This window comes from Primulina tabacum, chromosome 10, assembly GCF_025594145.1.
Source record: "Primulina tabacum isolate GXHZ01 chromosome 10, ASM2559414v2, whole genome shotgun sequence".
Taxonomy (NCBI): domain Eukaryota; kingdom Viridiplantae; phylum Streptophyta; class Magnoliopsida; order Lamiales; family Gesneriaceae; genus Primulina; species Primulina tabacum.
Window position 1 is genome coordinate 37,219,353 of NC_134559.1, and position 14,865 is coordinate 37,234,217.

Below are 14,865 nucleotides of genomic sequence, written 5' to 3' on the forward strand. Positions count from 1 at the left end.
GATTACTTGTTGACATATGATTTTCGGCTCAAATCACTTGAATCTCGATCAGGACCAGATAAGACATGTGAAATCAACGTAGCTCGAACATTGCCGGATTTGGACAAAATTGTAGCCTAATTTGATTGTAAACGGGCAAACGAACGAGACTTTTTACTCTGCAATGAGCTGGCGAGATTTTAGCCGAATTTCTTCTCTAAAACCCTCTAATTTGCGTTTTTTCGCTTCTGTTAAGCTTTCATTTCCTCGAGAAATCCGCTTTGGAAGTCCAAAATTTATTCCGGTTCCATTTTATTTTATCCCAGGCATAATAATAGCTTTAGATTCGCTATTTTCTTATTCTTATTTTTTTTTCTGTTTTCTTGGAATAATTAGCGATTTTTGTTGTCGTGAGCCGGTTCTATGCAGAAGGGTATTACGTAGATTACTCCGGAGACGTTTAACTCATTAAAAACAATTATTTCGACTGTTTTATCCATAATTTACGTAAACGGTCGTGACACGAGTACTTCCAAGGGAGGTTACCCATCCTAGCTTTCCCATCGCACTAGAACGCTAAACTTCATGGTTCTGATTAGGCGAGAGCAGTGCCTCGTGTTGTCCATCGTCGCTTTCTCCACACGTACTCTTGGGATATAAGAATAAACATCCACTCAATGTCGGGTGCGATCATACCAGCACTAATGCACCGGATCCCATCAGAACTCCGAAGTTAAGCGTGCTTGGGCGAGACCAGTACTAAGATGGGTGACCCCCTGGAAAGTCCTAGTGTTGCACCCCTTTTCGTGTTTTTCTATTTTTGATTACTTGTTGACAGACGATTTTCGGCTCAAATCATCTGAATCTCGATTGGGACCAGATAAGACATGTGAAATCAACGTAGCTCGGGCACTGCCGGATTTGGACAAAATTGTAGGCTAATTTGATTGTAAACGGGCAAACGGACGAGACTCATTACTACGCAATGAGCTGACGAGATTTTAGCCGAATTCCTTCTCTAAGACCCTCTAATTTGCGATTTACCGCTTCTGTTAAGCTTTCGTTTCCTCGATAAATCCGCTTAGAAAGTTTGAAATTCGATTCCGGTTCTATTTTATTGTATCCCAAACATAATAATTGCTTGACATTCGCTATTTTCTTCTTTTTACGTGAGCCGGTTCTATGCAGAAGGGTATTACGTAGATTACTCCGGAGACGTTTACCTCATTAAAAACAATTATTTCGACTGTTTTATCCATAATTTACGTAAACGGTCGTGACACGAGTACTTCCCAGGGAGGTTACCCATCCTAGCTCTCCCATCGCACTAAAACGCTAAACTTCATGGTTCTGATTAGGCGAGAGCAGTGCCTCGTGTTGTCCATCGTCGCTTTCTCCACACGTACTCTTGGGATATAAGAATAAACATCTACTCAATGTCGGGTGCGATCATACCAGCACTAATTCACCGGATCCCATCAGAACTCCAAAGTTAAACGTGCTTGGGCGAGAGCAGTACTAGGATAGGTGACCCCCAGGGAACTCCTCGTGTTGCACCCCTTTTCGTGTTTTTCTATTTTTGATTACTTGTTGACAGACGATTTTCGGCTCAAATCATCTGAATCTCGATCGGGACTTGATAAGACATGTGAAATCAACGTAGCTCGGGCACTGCCGGATTTGGACAAAATTGTAGGCTAATTTGATTGTAAACGGGCAAACGGACGAGACTCATTACTCCGCAATGAGCTTGGGAGATTTTAACAAAATTCCTTCTCTAAGACCCTCTAATTTGCGATTTTCCACTTCTGTTAACCTTCCGTTTCCTCGAGTAATCCGCTTAGCAAGTTCGAAATTCGATTTCGGTTCCACTTTATCGCAACCCATGCATAAGAAAAGCTTTTCATTCGCTATTTTCTTCTTCTTATTTTTTACCTATTTTCTGGGAACATTAAGCGATTTTTGTTGTCGTGAGCCGGTTCTGTGCCGAAGAGTATTACCCAGATTACTCCGGAGACAGTTAACTAATTAAAAACAATTATGTCGACTGTTTTTTCCATAATTTACGTAAACGGTCACGACCCGAGGACTTCCACGGGAGGTCACCCATCATAGCTCTGCCATCGCGCCAGAACACTTAACTTCATGGTTCTGATTGGGCGAGAGCAGTGCCGCGTGTTGTCCATCGCCGCTCGTTCCACACGTACTCAAGGGATATAAGAATGAACATTCAACTCAATGTCTGGTGCGATCATACCAGCACTAATGCACCGGATCCCATCAGAACTCCGAAGTTAAGCGTGCTTGGGCGAGAGCAGTACTAAGATGGTTGACCCCTGGGAAGTCCTCGTGTTGCACCCCTTTTCGTGTTTTTCTATTTTTGATTACTTGTTGACATATGATTTTCGGCTCAAATCACTTGAATCTCGATCAGGACCAGATAAGACATGTGAAATCAACGTAGCTCGAACATTGCCGGATTTGGACAAAATTGTAGCCTAATTTGATTGTAAACGGGCAAACGAACGAGACTTTTTACTCTGCAATGAGCTGGCGAGATTTTAGCCGAATTTCTTCTCTAAAACCCTCTAATTTGCGATTTTTCGCTTCTGTTAAGCTTTCATTTCCTCGAGAAATCCGCTTTGGAAGTCCAAAATTTATTCCGGTTCCATTTTATTTTATCCCAGGCATAATAATAGCTTTACATTCGCTATTTTCTTATTCTTATTTTTTTTTCTGTTTTCTTGGAATACTTAGCGATTTTTGTTGTCGTGAGCCGGTTCTATGCAGAAGGGTATTACGTAGATTACTCCGGAGACGTTTAACTCATTAAAACAATTATTTCGACTGTTTTATCCATAATTTACGTAAACGGTCGTGACACGAGTACTTCCAAGGGAGGTTACCCATCCTAGCTTTCCCATCGCACTAGAACGCTAAACTTCATGGTTCTGATTAGGCGAGAGCAGTGCCTCGTGTTGTCCATCGTCGCTTTCTCCACACGTACTCTTGGGATATAAGAATAAACATCCACTCAATGTCGGGTGCGATCATACCAGCACTAATGCACCGGATCCCATCAGAACTCCGAAGTTAAGCGTGCTTGGGCGAGACCAGTACTAAGATGGGTGACCCCCTGGAAAGTCTTCGTGTTGCACCCCTTTTCGTGTTTTTCTATTTTTGATTACTTGTTGACAGACGATTTTCGGCTCAAATCATCTGAATCTCGATTGGGACCAGATAAGACATGTGAAATCAACGTAGCTCGGGCACTGCCGGATTTGGACAAAATTGTAGGCTAATTTGATTGTAAACGGGCAAACGGATGAGACTCATTACTACGCAATGAGCTGACGAGATTTTAGCCGAATTCCTTCTCTAAGACCCTCTAATTTGCGATTTACCGCTTCTGTTAAGCTTTCGTTTCCTCGATAAATCCGCTTAGAAAGTTTGAAATTCGATTCCGGTTTTATTTTATTGTATCCCAAACATAATAATTGCTTTACTTTCGCTATTTTCTTCTTTTTACGTGAGCCGGTTCTATGCAGAAGGGTATTACGTAGATTACTCCGGAGACGTTTAACTCATTAAAAACAATTATTTCGACTGTTTTATCCATAATTTACGTAAACGGTCGTGACACGAGTACTTCCCAGGGAGGTTACCCATCCTAGCTCTCCCATCGCACTAAAACGCTAAACTTCATGGTTCTGATTAGGCGAGAGCAGTGCCTCGTGTTGTCCATCGTCGCTTTCTCCACACGTACTCTTGGGATATAAGAATAAACATCTACTCAATGTCGGGTGCGATCATACCAGCAATAATTCACCGGATCCCATCAGAACTCCAAAGTTAAGCGTGCTTGGGCGAGAGCAGTACTAGGATAGGTGACCCCCAGGGAACTCCTCGTGTTGCACCCCTTTTCGTGTTTTTCTATTTTTGATTACTTGTTGACAGACGATTTTCGGCTCAAATCATCTGAATCTCGATCGGGACTTGATAAGACATGTGAAATCAACGTAGCTCGGGCACTGCCGGATTCGGACAAAATTGTAGCCTAATTTGAATGTAAACGGGCAAACGAATGAGACTCATTACTCCGCAATGAGCTTGGGAGATTTTAACAAAATTCCTTCTCTAAGACCCTCTAATTTGCGATTTTCCACTTCTGTTAACCTTCCGTTTCCTCGAGTAATCCGCTTAGCAAGTTCGAAATTCGATTTCGGTTCCACTTTATCGCAACCCATGCATAAGAAAAGCTTTACATTCGCTATTTTCTTCTTCTTATTTTTTACCTATTTTCTGGGAACATTAAGCGATTTTTGTTGTCGTGAGCCGGTTCTGTGCCGAAGAGTATTACCCAGATTACTCCGGAGACAGTGAACTAATTAAAAACAATTATGTCGACTGTTTTTTCCATAATTTACGTAAACGGTCACGACCCGAGGACTTCCACGGGAGGTCACCCATCATAGCTCTGCCATCGCGCCAGAACACTTAACTTCATGGTTCTGATTGGGCGAGAGCAGTGCCGCGTGTTGTCCATCGCCGCCCGTTCCACACGTACTCAAGGGATATAAGAATGAACATTCAACTCAATGTCTGGTGCGATCATACCAGCACTAATGCACCGGATCCCATCAGAACTCCGAAGTTAAGCGTGCTTGGGCGAGAGCAGTACTAGGATGGTTGACCCCTGGGAAGTCCTCGTGTTGCACCCCTTTTCGTGTTTTTCTATTTTTGATTACTTGTTGACATATGATTTTCGGCTCAAATCACTTGAATCTCGATCAGGACCAGATAAGACATGTGAAATCAACGTAGCTCGAACATTGCCGGATTTGGACAAAATTGTAGCCTAATTTGATTGTAAACGGGCAAACGAACGAGACTTTTACTCTGCAATGAGCTGGCGAGATTTTAGCCGAATTTCTTCTCTAAAACCCTCTAATTTGCGATTTTTCGCTTCTGTTAAGCTTTCATTTCCTCGAGAAATCCGCTTTGGAAGTCCAAAATTTATTCCGGTTCCATTTTATTTTATCCCAGGCATAATAATAGCTTTACATTCGCTATTTTCTTATTCTTATTTTTTTTTCTGTTTTCTTGGAATACTTAGCGATTTTTGTTGTCGTGAGCCGGTTCTATGCAGAAGGGTATTACGTAGATTACTCCGGAGACGTTTAACTCATTAAAAACAATTATTTCGACTGTTTTATCCATAATTTACGTAAACGGTCGTGACACGAGTACTTCCAAGGGAGGTTACCCATCCTAGCTTTCCCATCGCACTAGAACGCTAAACTTCATGGTTCTGATTAGGCGAGAGCAGTGCCTCGTGTTGTCCATCGTCGCTTTCTCCACACGTACTCTTGGGATATAAGAATAAACATCCACTCAATGTCGGGTGCGATGATACCAGCACTAATGCACCGGATCCCATCAGAACTCCGAAGTTAAGCGTGCTTGGGCGAGACCAGTACTAAGATGGGTGACCCCCTGGAAAGTCCTCGTGTTGCACCCCTTTTCGTGTTTTTCTATTTTTGATTACTTGTTGACAGACGATTTTCGGCTCAAATCATCTGAATCTCGATTGGGACCAGATAAGACATGTGAAATCAACGTAGCTCGGGCACTGCCGGATTTGGACAAAATTGTAGGCTAATTTGATTCTAAACGGGCAAACGGACGAGACTCATTACTACGCAATGAGCTGACGAGATTTTAGCCGAATTCCTTCTCTAAGACCCTCTAATTTGCGATTTACCGCTTCTGTTAAGCTTTCGTTTCCTCGATAAATCCGCTTAGAAAGTTTGAAATTCGATTCCGGTTCTATTTTATTGTATCCCAAACATAATAATTGCTTTACATTCGCTATTTTCTTCTTTTTACGTGAGCCGGTTCTATGCAGAAGGGTATTACGTAGATTACTCCGGAGACGTTTAACTCATTAAAAACAATTATTTCGACTGTTTTATCCATAATTTACGTAAACGGTCGTGACACGAGTACTTCCCAGGGAGGTTACCCATCCTAGCTCTCCCATCGCACTAAAACGCTAAACTTCATGGTTCTGATTAGGCGAGAGCAGTGCCTCGTGTTGTCCATCGTCGCTTTCTCCACACGTACTCTTGGGATATAAGAATAAACATCTACTCAATGTCGGGTGCGATCATACCAGCACTAATTCACCGGATCCCATCAGAACTCCAAAGTTAAGTGTGCTTGTGCGAGAGCAGTACTAGGATAGGTGACCCCCAGGGAACTCCTCGTGTTGCACCCCTTTTCATGTTTTTCTATTTTTGATTACTTGTTGACAGACGATTTTCGGCTCAAATAATCTGAATCTCGATCGGGACAAGATAAGACATGTGAAATCAACGTAGGTCGGACACTGTCGGATTTGGACAAAATTGTAGCCTAATTTAATTGTAAACGGGCAAACGAACGAAACTCATTCCTCCGCAATGAGCTGACGAGATTTTAGCCGAATTCCTTCTCTAAGGCCCTCTAATTTGCGAATTTCCGCTTCTGTTAACTTCCGTTTCCTCGAGAAATCCGCTTAGGAAGTTCGAAATTCAATTTCGGTTCCACTTTCCTCGAGTAATCCGCTTGGAATACTTAGCGATTTTTGTTGTCGTGAGCCGGTCTGTGCGGAAGGGTATGACCCAGATTACTCCGGAGAAGGGTAACTCATTAAAAACAATTATTTCGAATTTTTTATCCATAATTTATGTAAACGGTCGCGACACGAGGTCTTCCCAGGGAGGTCACCCATCCTAGCTCTGCCATTGCGCCAGAACGCTTAACTTCATGGTTCTGATTGGGCGAGAGCAGTGCCGCGTGTTGTCCATCACCGCCCGCTCCACACGTACTCGAGGGATATAAGAATAAACATCCCACTCAATGTCGGGTGCGATCATACCAGCATTAATGCACCGGATCCCATCAGAACTTCGAAGTTAAGCGTGCTTGAACGAGAGCAGTTCTAGGGTGGGTGACCCCCTGGGAAGTTCTCGTGTTGCACCCTTTTTCGTGTTTTTCTATTTTTGATTACTTGTTGACAGACGATTTTTGGCTCAAATCATATGAATCTCGATCGGGACCTGATAAGACATGTGAAATCAACGTAGCTCGGGCACTGCCGGATTCGGACAAAATTGTAGTCTAATTTGATTGTAAACGGGCAAACGAACGAGGCTCATTACTCCGCAATGAGCTTGCGAGATTTTAACCTAATTCCTTCTCTAAGACCCTCTAATTTGCGATTTTCCACTTATGTTAACCTTCCGTTTCCTCGAGAAATCCGCTTAGGAAGTTCGAAATTCGATTTCGGTTCCACTTTATCGCAACCCATGCATAAGAAAAGCTTTACATTCGCTATTTTCTTCTTCTTATTTTTTTCCTATTTTCTGGGAACATTAAGCGATTTTTGTTGTCGTGAGCCGGTTCTGTGCCGAAGAGTATGACCCAGATTACTCCGGAGAGAGTTAACTAATTAAAAACAATTATGTCGACTGTTTTATCCATAATTTACGTAAACGGTCACGACCCGAGGACTTTCACGGGAGGTCACCCATCCTAGCTCTGCCATCGCGCCAGAACACTTAACTTCATGGTTCTGATTGGGCAAAAGCAGTGCCGCGTGTTGTCCATCGCCGCCCGTTCCACACGTACTCGAGGGATATAAGAATGAACATTCAACTCAATGTCTGGTGCGATCATACTAGCACTAATGCACCGGATCCCATCAGAACTCCAAAGTTAAGCGTGCTTGGGCGAGAGCAATACTAGGATGGTTGACCCCTGGGAAGTCCTCGTGTTGCACCCCTTTTCGTGTTTTTCTATTTTTTATTACTTGTTGACAGATGATTTTCGGCTCAAATCACTTGAATTTCGATCAGGACCAGATAAGACATGTGAAATCAACGTAGCTCGAACATTGCCGGATTTGGACAAAATTGTAGCCTAATTTGATTGTAAACAGGCAAACGAACGAGACTTTTTACTCCGCAATGAGCTGGCGAGATTTTAGCCGAATTTCTTCTCTAAAACCCTCTAATTTGCGATTTTCCGCTTCTGTTAACTTCCGTTTCCTCGAGAAATCCGCTTAGGAAGTTCGAAATTCGATTTCGGTTCCACTTTATCGTATCCCAGGCATAATAAAAGCTTTACATTCGCTATTTTCTTCTTCTTGTTTTTTTCCTATTTTCTGGGAACATTTAGAGATGTTTGTTGTCGTGAGCCGGTTCTGTGCGGAAGAGTATGACCCAGATTACTCCGGAGACGGTTAACTCATTAAAAACAATTATTTCGAATGTTTTATCCATAATTTATGTAAACGGTCGCGACATGAGGTCTTCCCAGGGAGGTCACCCATCCTAGCTCTGCCATCGCGCCAGAATGCTTAACTTCATGGCTCATTTGGGCGAGAGCAGTGCCGCGTGTTGTCCATCGCCGCCCGCTACACACGTACGCGAGGCATAAAAGACTAAAAATCCCACTCAATGTGGGGTGCGATCCTACCAGCACTAATGCACCGGATCCCATCAAAACTCTGAAGTTAAGCGTGCTTGGGCGAGACCAGTACTAAGATGGGTGACCCCCTGGTAAGTCCTCGTGTTGCTCCCCTTTTCGTGTTTTTCTATTTTTGATTACTAGTTGACAGATGATTTTTGGCTCAAATAATCTGAATCTCGATCGGGACCAGATAAGACATGTGAAATCAACGTAGCTCGGGCACTGCCGGATTTGGACAAAATTGTAGGCTAATTTGATTGTAAACGGGGAAACGAACGAGACTCATTACTCCGCAATGAGATGGCGATATTTTAGCCGAATTCCTTCTCTAAGACCCTCTAATTTGCGATATACTGCTTCTGTTAAGCTTTCGTTTACTCGAGAGATCCGCTTAGGAAGTTCGAAATTCGATTCCGGTTCCACTTTATCGTATCTCAGGATTAATAATAGCTTTACATTCGCTATTACCTTCTTATTTTTTTCCTATTTTCTGGCAAAATTTAGAGATTTTTGTTGTCGTGAGCCGGTTTTGGGCCGAAGGATATGACGCAGATTACTCTGCAGACGGTTAACTCATTAAAAACAATTATTTCAACTGTTTTAGCCATAATTTACGTAAACCGTCGCGACACAAGGACTTTCCAGGGATGTCACCCATCCTAGCTCTACCATCGCGCCAGAACGCCTAACTTCTTGGTTCTTATTGGGCGAGAGCAGTGCCGCGTATTTTCCATCGCCGCCCGCTCCACACGTACTCGAGGGATATAAGAATAAACATCCACTCAATGTCCGGTGCGATCATACCAGCACTAATGCACCGGATCCCATCAGAACTCCGAAGTAAAGCGTGCTTGGGCGAGAGCAGTACTAGGGTGGGTGACCCCCTGGGAAGTCCTCGTGTTGCACCTCTTTTCGTGTTTTTCTATTTTTGATTACTTGTTGACAGACGATTTTCGGCTCAAATCATCTGAATCTCGATTGGGACCAGATAAGACATGTGAAATCAACGTCGTTTGGGCACTGCCGGATTTGGAAAAATTGTAGCCTAATTTGATTATAAACGGGCAAACGAACGAGACTCATTATTCCGCAATGAGTTGGCGAGATTTTAGCTGAATTCCTTCTCTAAGACCCTCTAATTTGCGATTTTCCGCTTCTTTTAAGCTTCTGTTTCCTCGAGAAATCCGCTAAGGAAGTCCGAAATATTATTATGGTTCCATTTTATCGTATCTCAGGCATAGTAATAGCTTTACATTCGCTATTTTCTTCTTCTTATTTTTTTCCTATTTCTGGGAACATTTATCGATTTTTGTTGTCGTGAGCCGGTTCTGTGCGGAAGGGTATGACGCAGATTACTCCGGAGACTGTTAACTCATCAAGAACAATTATTTCGACTGTTTTATCCATAATTTATGTAAACAATCGCGACACGAGGACTTCCCAAGGAGGTCACCCATCCTAGTTCTGCCTTCGCGCCAGAACGCTTAACTTCAAGGTTCTGATTGGGCGAGAGCAGTGCCGCGTGTTGTCCATCACCGCCCGCTCCACACGTACGCTAGGCATATAAGAATAAAAATCCCACTCAATGTCGGGTGTGATCATACAAGCACTAATGCACCGAATCCCATCATAACTCCGAAGTTAAGCGTGTTGGGCGAGACCAGTACTAGGATGGGTGACTCCCTGAGAAATCCTCGTATTGCACCTCTTTTCGTGTTTTTCTATTTTTGATTACTTGTTGACAGACGATTTTCGGCTCAAATCATCTGAATCTCGATCGGGACCAGATAAGAAGTGAAATCAACGTAGCTCGGGCACTGCCGGATTTGGACAAAATTGTAACCTAACTTGATTGTAAACGGGCATTTTTTTTCCTAACTTGATTGTAAACGGGCATTGCCCATCGCCGCCCACTCCACACGTACTCGAGGGATATAAGAATAACATCCCACTCAATTCGGGTGCGATCATACCAGCACTAATGCATCGGATCCCATCAGAACTCCGAAGTTAAGCGTGCTTGGGCGAGAGCAGTACTAGGATGGTTGACCCCCTGGGAAGTCCTCGTGTTGCACCCCTTTTCGTGTTTTTCTATATTTGATTACTTGTTGACATGCGATTTTCGACTCAAATCATATGAATCTCGATCGAGATCAGATAAGACATGTGAAATCAACGTAGCTCGGGCACTGCCGGATTAGAACAAAATTGTAGCCTAATTTGATTGTAAACGGGCAAACGAACGAGACTCATTACTCCGCAACGAGGTGGCGAGATTTTAGCTGAATTCCTTCTCTAAGACCCTCTAATTTGCGATTTTCCGCTTCTATTAAGCTTCCGTTTCCTCGATAAATCCGCTTAGGAAGTTTAAAATTCGATTTCGGTTCCATTTTATCGTATCCCAGGCATAATAATAGTTTTACATTCGCTATTTTCTTCTTCTTAATTTTTTTTATATTTTCTAGAAACATTTAGCAATTTTTGTTGTTGTGAGCCGGTTCTGTGCGGAAGGTTATGACGCAGATTATTCCGGAGACGGTTAACTCATTAAAACAATTATTTCGACTGTTTTCTCTATAATTTACGTAAACGGTCACGACACGAGGTCTTCCCAGGGAGGTCACCCATCCTAGCTCTGCCATCGCGCCAGAACGCTTAACTTCCTGGTTATGATTGGGCGAGAGCAGTACCGCGTGTTGTCCATCGCCGCCCGCTCCACACGTACACGAGGGATATAAGAATAAACATCCCACTCAATGTCTGGTGCGATCTTACTAGCAATAATGCACCGGATCCCAACAGAACTCCGAAGTTAAGCGTGCTTGGGCAAGAGCAGTACCAAGGAGGTCACCCATCGCCGCCCGCTCCACACGTACTCGAGGGATATAAGAATAAACATCCCACTCAATGTCGGGTGCGATCATACCATCTCTAATTCACCGGATCCCATCAGAACTACGAAGTTAAGCGTGCTTGGGCGAGAGCTATACTAGGATGGGTGACCCACTGGGAAATCCTCGTGTTGCTCCCTTTTTAGTGTTTTTCTTTTGTTGATTACTTGTTGACAGACGATTTTCGGCTCTAATAATCCGAATCTTTTTCGGGACCAGATAAGACATGTGAAATCAACGCAGCTCGAGCACTGCCGGATTTGGACAAAATTGTAGGTTAATTTAATTGTAAACGGGCAAAAGAACGAGACTCATTCTACGCAATGAGCTGGCGAGATTTTAGCCGAATTCCTTCTCTAAGACCCTCTAATTTGCGATTTTCCGCTTCTGTTAAGCTTCCGTTTCCTCGAGAAATCCGCTTAGGAAGTCTGAAATTCAATTCTGGTTCCATTTTATCGTATCCCAAGCATAATAATAGCTTTACATTCCCTATTTTCTTCTTCTTATTTTTTTTGTATTTTCTGGGCACATTTGGCGATTTTTGTTGTCATGAGCCTGTTCTGAGCGGAAGGGTATTACGTAGATTACTCCGTAGACGGTTAACTCATTAAAAACAATTATTTCGACTGTTTTATCCATAATTTTCGTAAACGATCGCGACACAAGGACTTCCCAGGGAGGTCACACATCCTAGCTCTGCCATCGCGCCAGAACGCTTAACTTCATGGTTCTGATTGGGCAAGAGCAGTGCCGCGTGTTGCCCATCGCCGCCCACTCCACACGTAGTCGAGGGATATAAGAATAAACATCCCTCTCAATGTCGGTGCTATCATTCCAGCACTAATGCACCGGATCCCATCAGAACTTCGAAGTTAAGCGTTCTTGGGCGAGAGCTGTACTAGGATGGGTGACCACCTGGGAAGTCCTGGTGTTGCATCTCTTTTTGTGTTTTTCTATTTTTGATTGATTACTTGTTGATAGACGATTTTCGGCTCAAATCATCTGAATCTCGATCGAGACTAGATAAGACATGTGAAATAACACTAGCTCGGTCACTGCGGGATTTGGACAAAATTGTAGCCTAATTTGATTGTAAACGAGCAAACGAACGAGACTCATTACTCCGCAACGAGCTGGCGAGATTTTAGCCGAATTCCTTCTCTATGACCCTCTAATTTGCGATTTTCCGCTTCTGTTAAGATTCTGTTTCCTCGAGAAATCCGCTTAGGAAGTTCGAAATTCGATTCCGGTTCCATTTTTTCGTCTCTCTGGCATAATAATAGCTTTACATTTGCTATTTTCTTCTTCTTATTTTTTTTTTCTATTTTCTGGGAACATTTAGCGATTTTTGTTGTCGTAAGCCGGTTCTGTGCGGAAGGGCATTACGTAGATTAATCCGGAGACGGTTAGCTCTGCCATCGCGCCAGAACGCATAACTTCATGGTTCTGATTGGGCGAGAGCAGTGCTGCGTGTTGTCCATCGCCGTCCGCTCCACACGTACTCGAGGATATAAGAATAAAAATCCCACTCAATGTCGGGTGCGATCATACCAGCACTAATGCACCGGATCCCATCAAATCTCCGAAGTTAAGCGTGCTTGGGCGAGAGCAGTACTAGGATGGGTGGCCCCCTGGGAAGTCCTCGTGTGAAATCAACGTAGCTCGGGCATTGCCAGATTTGGACAAAATTGTAGCCTAATTTAATTGTAAACGGGCAAACGAACGAGATTCATTCCTCCGCAATGAGATGGCGTGATTTTAGCCGAATTTCTTCTCTAAGACTCTCTAATTTGCGATTTTCCGCTCCTGTTAAGCTTTCGTTTCCTCGAGATATCCGCTTAGGAAGTCCGAAATTTGATTCCGGTTCCTTTTTATCGTATCCCAAGCATAATAATAGCTTTACATTCTCTATTTTCTTCTTCTTATTTTTTTTCTATTTTCTGGGAACATTTAGCAATTTTTGTTGTCGTGAGCCGGTTTTGAGCAGAAGGGTATTACGACGATTACTCCGGAGACGGTTAACTCATTAAAAACAATTATTTCGACTGTTTTATCCATAATGTACGACTGACACGAGGACTTCCCAGGGAGGTCACCCATCCTAGCTCTGCCATCGCGCTAGAACCCTAAACTTCAAGGGTCTGATTGGGCGAGAGCAGTGCCGCATGTTGTCCATCGCCGCCCGCTCCACACGTACTCGAAGGATATAAGAATAAACATCCCACTAAATGTCGGGTGCGATCATACCAGCACTAATGCACCGGATCCCATCAGAACTCCGAAGTAAAGCGTGCTTGGACGAGAGCAGTACTAGGATGGGTGACTCCCTGGGAAGTCCTCGTGTTGCACCCCTTTTCGTGTTTTTCTATTTTTGATTACTTGTTGACAGACGATTTTTGGCTCAAATCATCTGAATCTCGATCGGGATCAGATAAGACATATGAAATCAACGTAGCTCGGGCAATGCCGGATTTGGACAAAATTGTAGCCTTATTTGATTGTAAACGGGCAAACGAACGAGACTCATTACTTCGCAATGAGCTGGCGAGATTTTAACGGAATTCCTTCTCTAAGACTCTCTAATTTGCGATTTTCCGCTTTTGTTAAGATTCCGTTTCTTCGAGAAATCCGCTTAGGAAGTTCGAAATTCGATTTCGGTTCCATTTTATCAGATCCAGGCATAATAACAGCTTTACATTCGCTATTTTATTCTTCTTATTTTTTTTATTTTCTGGGAACATTTAGCGATTTTTGTTGTCGTGAGCATGTTCTGTGCGGAAGGGTATTACCTAGATTACTCCGGAGACGGTTAACTCACTAAAAACAATTATTTCGACTATTTTATCTTTAATTCACGTAAACGGTCGCGACACGAGGACTTCCCAGGGAGGTCACCTATCCTAACTCTACCATCGCGCCAGAACGCTTAACTTCATGGTTCTGATTGGGCGAGAGCAGTGCCGCGTGTTGTCCATCGTCGCCCGCTCCACACATACTCGGGGGATATAAAAATAAACATCCCACTCAATGTCGGGTGCGATCATACCAGCACTAATGCACCGGATCCCATCAGAATTCCGAAGTTATGCGTGCTTGGTCGAGAGCATTACTATGATGGGTGACCCCCTGGGAAGTCCTCGTGTTAAACCCCTTTTCATGTTTTTCTATTTTTGATTACTTGTTGACAGACGATTTTCGGCTCAAATTATCTGAATCTCGATCGGGATCAGATAAGACATGTGAAATCAACGTAGCTCGGGCACTGCCGGATATGGACAAAATTGTAGCCTAATTTGTTTGTAAATGGGCAAACGAACGAGACTCATTACTCCGCAACGAGGTGGCGAGATTTTAGCCGAATTCCTTCTCTAAGACCCTCTAATTTGCGATTTTCCGCTTCTGTGAAGCTTCCGTTTTCTCGAGAAATCCGGTTAGGAAGTTCGAAATTCGATTCCGGTTCCATTTTATCGTATCCTAG

At 43.4% G+C, this 14,865-nt stretch overlaps 15 non-coding genes and 4 pseudogenes across 15 annotated transcripts; all 19 read left to right on the top strand.

Moving 5' to 3' along the window:
* Positions 1-661: 661 nt before the first annotated feature.
* On the top strand, positions 662-780 carry LOC142514492 (5S ribosomal RNA). Its single transcript, XR_012810382.1, has one exon. It is a non-coding gene; the product is annotated as a 5S ribosomal RNA (ribosomal RNA).
* Positions 781-1,420: 640 nt separating this feature from the next.
* On the top strand, positions 1,421-1,539 carry LOC142516019 (5S ribosomal RNA). The gene has a single exon (XR_012811835.1). It is a non-coding gene; the product is annotated as a 5S ribosomal RNA (ribosomal RNA).
* A 683-nt stretch (positions 1,540-2,222) lies between these two features.
* Positions 2,223-2,340, top strand: LOC142514888 (5S ribosomal RNA). Its single transcript, XR_012810763.1, has one exon. It is a non-coding gene; the product is annotated as a 5S ribosomal RNA (ribosomal RNA).
* Positions 2,341-3,021: 681 nt separating this feature from the next.
* LOC142514004 (5S ribosomal RNA) lies at positions 3,022-3,140 on the top strand. The gene has a single exon (XR_012809920.1). It is a non-coding gene; the product is annotated as a 5S ribosomal RNA (ribosomal RNA).
* Positions 3,141-3,780: 640 nt separating this feature from the next.
* LOC142517273 (5S ribosomal RNA) lies at positions 3,781-3,899 on the top strand. Its single transcript, XR_012813027.1, has one exon. It is a non-coding gene; the product is annotated as a 5S ribosomal RNA (ribosomal RNA).
* Positions 3,900-4,582: 683 nt separating this feature from the next.
* On the top strand, positions 4,583-4,700 carry LOC142514489 (5S ribosomal RNA). The gene has a single exon (XR_012810379.1). It is a non-coding gene; the product is annotated as a 5S ribosomal RNA (ribosomal RNA).
* A 681-nt stretch (positions 4,701-5,381) lies between these two features.
* On the top strand, positions 5,382-5,500 carry LOC142513822 (5S ribosomal RNA). Its single transcript, XR_012809749.1, has one exon. It is a non-coding gene; the product is annotated as a 5S ribosomal RNA (ribosomal RNA).
* Positions 5,501-6,140: 640 nt separating this feature from the next.
* LOC142507431 (5S ribosomal RNA) lies at positions 6,141-6,259 on the top strand. The gene has a single exon (XR_012805690.1). It is a non-coding gene; the product is annotated as a 5S ribosomal RNA (ribosomal RNA).
* Positions 6,260-6,887: 628 nt separating this feature from the next.
* On the top strand, positions 6,888-7,006 carry LOC142517525 (5S ribosomal RNA). Its single transcript, XR_012813267.1, has one exon. It is a non-coding gene; the product is annotated as a 5S ribosomal RNA (ribosomal RNA).
* A 683-nt stretch (positions 7,007-7,689) lies between these two features.
* On the top strand, positions 7,690-7,807 carry LOC142507647 (5S ribosomal RNA). The gene has a single exon (XR_012805898.1). It is a non-coding gene; the product is annotated as a 5S ribosomal RNA (ribosomal RNA).
* Positions 7,808-8,488: 681 nt separating this feature from the next.
* On the top strand, positions 8,489-8,607 carry LOC142508737 (5S ribosomal RNA). The gene has a single exon (XR_012806940.1). It is a non-coding gene; the product is annotated as a 5S ribosomal RNA (ribosomal RNA).
* A 679-nt stretch (positions 8,608-9,286) lies between these two features.
* LOC142513222 (5S ribosomal RNA) lies at positions 9,287-9,405 on the top strand. Its single transcript, XR_012809181.1, has one exon. It is a non-coding gene; the product is annotated as a 5S ribosomal RNA (ribosomal RNA).
* Positions 9,406-10,086: 681 nt separating this feature from the next.
* Positions 10,087-10,204, top strand: LOC142512256 (5S ribosomal RNA; annotated as a pseudogene).
* Positions 10,205-10,455: 251 nt separating this feature from the next.
* Positions 10,456-10,574, top strand: LOC142513055 (5S ribosomal RNA). Its single transcript, XR_012809021.1, has one exon. It is a non-coding gene; the product is annotated as a 5S ribosomal RNA (ribosomal RNA).
* Positions 10,575-11,408: 834 nt separating this feature from the next.
* LOC142511308 (5S ribosomal RNA) lies at positions 11,409-11,527 on the top strand (annotated as a pseudogene).
* A 681-nt stretch (positions 11,528-12,208) lies between these two features.
* Positions 12,209-12,327, top strand: LOC142509778 (5S ribosomal RNA). Its single transcript, XR_012807933.1, has one exon. It is a non-coding gene; the product is annotated as a 5S ribosomal RNA (ribosomal RNA).
* Positions 12,328-12,924: 597 nt separating this feature from the next.
* Positions 12,925-13,042, top strand: LOC142510758 (5S ribosomal RNA; annotated as a pseudogene).
* A 578-nt stretch (positions 13,043-13,620) lies between these two features.
* LOC142513479 (5S ribosomal RNA) lies at positions 13,621-13,739 on the top strand. The gene has a single exon (XR_012809423.1). It is a non-coding gene; the product is annotated as a 5S ribosomal RNA (ribosomal RNA).
* A 680-nt stretch (positions 13,740-14,419) lies between these two features.
* On the top strand, positions 14,420-14,538 carry LOC142510699 (5S ribosomal RNA; annotated as a pseudogene).
* The last annotated feature ends 327 nt before the right edge of the window (positions 14,539-14,865 follow it).